This window comes from Octopus bimaculoides, chromosome 10 (assembly GCF_046866305.1).
Source record: "Octopus bimaculoides isolate indiv1 chromosome 10, ASM4686630v1, whole genome shotgun sequence".
NCBI classification, from domain to species: Eukaryota; Metazoa; Mollusca; class Cephalopoda; order Octopoda; family Octopodidae; genus Octopus; species Octopus bimaculoides.
The window spans coordinates 82815273-82820272 of NC_142937.1; the positions used below are offsets into that span (position 1 = coordinate 82815273).

Genomic DNA, 5000 nt, shown 5'->3' on the forward strand with positions numbered 1-5000 from the left:
GTAATCATAGCTTCATTAGATGTAATGATTATGTGGAAAGTTGTGATTATCTAGTTGGCATCCTTACAGATACAGTTTTTAAACTCAAATTACTCTACAACAAGTCTACATATATTTTTACAAATAAAGGTGTATATATTCTCAATACATAACTGACTTAAGAGAAAAGACTGTTATAATTGTGTGTTAGTAAACTGGTTTATTTCCTTATTCCTAATGGTTTTATACAACTGGGTCAATATAATTAAATAAAATCCTCGAAGGCAGTGTTCCTGTTTTGAAACCAGTAAAAGAATGAAAGAATATACATAGCTTGTAGAATTTCTGTTTCTTATACTTCTTGTATAATTGTAATGATTCAGTGGGTATGAATTTCATCATATTTCTTAATATATCAGTATTTTGTATGTTTGTATCTACACTCAATAATATTATTGCTTTGCATTTAACTTAAAACTTCTGAAAATGAAATAAAATTTATAAAGAGTCTAAAGAAAGTAACAGTTGACTGCATCAACAAAATTTATGTGTTAATGTCTATAAATGTAGTTAGGGGTCATGTGCTATGAGAAGAAATGGGAATGCTGATTTTTAAGGGAAACTCTTTGTCAGAGAAATAATTATATTTGTTTTAAAGGATGTTATCATCTCCAATGAAAAGCATTACTGGAAATATTTGAATTCTCATTTCCCTAGAGCAAACAAACTTTTCTAACCTTATGGCCTGCCAAATCATTAGAAAAATAATTAAAAGAAAATAGAAACAAGTCAGTGATGAAGGGCCAAACTAACTCAAAACAAATGAACAACAGTGTTTACAAAAAGCTGAGACTGAATAAGGATGAAAATCGAATTTAATTCTTTCACTTCTTGGTACAAGGTAGATACCATATCAGTGGTTCCCAACCTGGGGTCTGCAGACATCTAGTGGTCTGCAAAGGTAGTACTGGGAGGTGGGGGGGGGTTTGGGGTCCATGAACTAAATTGAAAATTTTGTACATATATATATATATATATATGTATATATAAAGATAAGCTGGGTCCATGGGAAAACTCATTTAAATAAAAGAGTTGAGAACCATTGGGAAAAGGTCAGGAACCACTGTAGTATATGATGAAAAAGTATACATATTTTTCACTTATGCTGTTTAGATTTTCAATAAGAGACAGTATTATATATTAGATAGCTGAAAAACAGATTTAATTATTTAATAGAAGTGAGAAAAGAAGAACAAGTAACTGATAAGATAGTAACCAAACCAGGTAACAAATATAAGGTACTACCTGCCAAGAGTTGTTTCTATTTTCCTATCTCAAATTAATGCTGGTAATTCTAATATTACTTTATTTGTTTGCAAATCAAATATTGGGTATTAATCAATGTAAAGGCGTTCTTTTTGTTATTTGTTAAAATGAGTTATTTCAAATTTCAATAAATTCAATTTAATCTATATGAAATTATTTTTCTCTCTTAGAATTTCAAACAATTCTTTTTTTTACCCAAAAGAATGTCATTAGTTATAGGTTTCAGTCAGTACCCATATATTTAGTATCGAATGTATACCACTTTCTTTATTAAAATTGACAATCTTCTTTAATCTGTTCGGTTTTAATTTTCTATTTAAATATTTTTTTAAATTTTGATATAATACTTTTTTTGAAGTAAAATTCGAAATTAATTATAAGGGAAATAACTCTAACATTAAGCTGATTATTTCCCTTGAACTATATCTCTATATTCAAATCATATTTTCTATATTTAAAAATGTATTGTATTCTATCTGTCCTCCATTTAAGACGTATCTGGTATTTCATAACATTACGCTTTTAACTCTATGATTAATAAGATTTATATATAGAAGGGTTTTTAAATCGAGACGTTATTTCAGTTAAAACAAATCTTCAATTATCATGTAAATCTTAAAATTATGCTTCATTTACTTAAGGATCTTTTTTCAATTTATTTGATTTTTTTTCAAATTAATTCTTCACTTTATTGTAATGTATAGATACTATATAACACATCCAAATAATATATCAAATCTTTGCTATTACATTAGATCACTGAACTGTATTTGTTACTTCACTAAACATTACCTTAGCCATTGAAATGAAAGCAAATAAAATTATCATGTTGTCACTATCTTATTATCATTGTCAGTTCTTCCATGTTACTGAAAACTAGGTTTTGGGATTGCATGTATGATATTCTTGGTAAATGAAGTCTGTTAATTCTTTCTTTTGTTTTCTTATCAGTGAAAGACGTAGGCATCAGTGAGAAGAATGGTGATAAACTGATGTATGTTTAGCAAAACTACTTTGTGACGTTATTCTATTCAAGCTGTCAAGACATACCCTTGTTCTTCTCACTACTGCAAATGCACTAAGCCAGTGATTACCTGTTGGAAATCTATGACCCACAATACAATTATTCACTATCACACATGATTTTTTAAAAAATAGCATTCTTAATCTTTTTATAATTTGTTTTATTGTAATTATTTTTGTTAAACCTGATATAAATATGATTCTTACCATGTGTTGGTATTTGTACACATAAATTCTATATTTTTGTAATTATCTGACTTTTATATTTGGTACACTGGTTTTGCAAGTAACTTTGTATGAAGTCCTGTACTGAAACTGAATTAAGTTATTTAAACTATTACCACAAAACAATAATCATTATGATAATGCAAGTGAATGATATATCAGTAATGTTTGTCATAAACGGCTTATATCTCTCATCCAGATTCTGTCTTTTATTGAGTACAAGTAAAGCTTCAACACTAAAATATTTTATGTCTCCAAAATCCACTCTATTTTAAATTGCAGTATAATAAATTAAATATTCCATAGTGCTGTTCTTTCTTATCTATTCTTTCATCTAGAACATGGATTTTATTTCATATTTAAAGTACATCCAATGACTTTGATCTGGTACCATGCTTTCACCAGTTGCTTTAAGTGCTTGTGTAATCATGAGTGGACATAGATGTTCTCTTTCCCACTCCTCTCACTCTTGATCCAGTAAAACATCCAGAATGTAGCAGCAAGAAGGAGAGAGGGCTGCAGCAGCATCCGAATGGTACTCATTACAGATGAGTTGAGTAGAACAAAAATGAAGTGCCTTCCTTAAGGACACAATGCACCACCTGATCCGAGAATTAAAACCCAAAACATGATCATGAGCTGAACACCTTAACCACTAGACTGCGCACCTTCATTAGTTACTTACACAATTTTACACAAAGTAAATAAAATTATAAAGAAAGACACTAGCTTAAAAAATCATTCGTTTCAAAATTCACCCATATGTGTTGAAATCATTCTAGATTTTGTTGTTGATGTTGTTGTTCCGGGCAAACCACCCTGTCTCTTTAAGGCAGGGGTTTTCAAACTTTTTGACTTGCGGACTCCTTTATATTTCAGGCTTATGAAATTTATACATAAATATTTGCTTAAAATAACATATATTTTTACATTTATTTATTTAACAGTATTTAACAAATAGGTTTATTGTCAATTAAAAGATTTCGATTAAAAAACATATATAAAATCAAATTGCACATAAAAAGTATTTGCTGTCCACGGACCCCCTGTCTTGTCCTCGGACCACAGTTTGAAAACCCCTGCTTTAAGGAATACCTAGGATTACATTATTATACGTGTTCTGGAGTTGTTTTAAGATGGCTGAGTGTTAGTTGAGGAGAGTTTAGTTGTCATTTCCAGCAGGTTGACCAACCATGTAGCAGCTCCTTCAGTGGTTTTATCATTCTAGTTTTTTTATTTTAAAGTGGAAAATCAACATAATTTTTATAATTTTGAAATATATGTTACTGCATAATTAAAAGATGAGTTGCTCAATTACATCTTTGGATAGCTTTATTTGTTGTTGTTATTGTTATTAATATTTATTTCCAAGTCAGTTCTAATTCAACAAATTTACGATTAAAACTATACAACCCATCATCATTTTCCTTTCCTAGACATAGTGTATCTAAGTCTAAATTATATGCTGTCTCTGCAATTTTTGGAGGTAGATTTAGCTTCTGTAACTAACAGTCTCCTTTATTAATGTTTGTAATCGCAGCTTTAATTTGCTATCATTGGTAAAAAAGCCCCCAAAAACTCACTCTAAACTCTCTTTTAAATTAGGCATTACAAGTTAATATTCTCAATGTCATGTTACATATTTAAATAACCTTAACATTAATCAGCTAAGTTTGATGTCCTTTTTAATATCTTGTTCCATATTTTGCATTTTTCAGCTTTACCATTTATACTTAAATTCTGCTACTTCCAATCTTTGTGATTTAGTATGTGATCAACAAGTTAGTAGATTTTAAACGTTCATTTTTACTCTAAAATGCTTATAGCCATCTAATAACAAGCAAATATAAATCATAGTAACAAACATAGATGAATATATATATATATATATATATATATATATATATATATATATATATATATATATATATATTAATCTTTAATAATCGTAGTCTTTGTCATCGGCATGGTGGTTGTATTTATTCTCTCCAATAATATTATCTCCAACCATGTCACTACACATAAATTCTTATTTAAAAATGTGTAGCCTCTATGTGGTCATTCAACTTTCTACGAAAATCAAAGAATTTTCCTCATGTCACCTTTCTGTTTTAAAAATATGATATATTGGATATTGTAGTCTGGGATATTTGTGTCAGAAACAAGACGGGATGGTCATGGCTGGAGTGTTTTTAATCATACATCTCTTTTATCAGAGCTAATTTCAGGACTAAGCAACTACAAATATATTTCTTTTACATTACACAAAATGAAAATGTCAATTTTTCCTTTTAAAATAAATTTCTTAAATAATGTGCCACTCTGTAATGATGACAGTTTTAAATATATATTCTAGGAATGCTGGTAGGGGAGAATCAATTCTTGTGTAGTAACAACATGTTTGTCATAAATTATATATCCTAATGTATTGTTTTTTGGAGGTCATC

The 5000-nt window shown here is 28.9% G+C and overlaps 1 protein-coding gene and 1 long non-coding RNA gene across 27 annotated transcripts in view; one reads left to right on the plus strand and one right to left on the minus strand.

Moving 5' to 3' along the window:
- The window catches only part of LOC106871599 (tyrosine-protein phosphatase Lar), a 591306-nt gene that overhangs the window by 186676 nt on the left and 399630 nt on the right, over window positions 1-5000 (plus strand). The window lies entirely within an intron of this gene.
- Window positions 1-5000, minus strand: part of LOC128248926 (uncharacterized) — a 22389-nt gene that overhangs the window by 15703 nt on the left and 1686 nt on the right. The window lies entirely within an intron of this gene.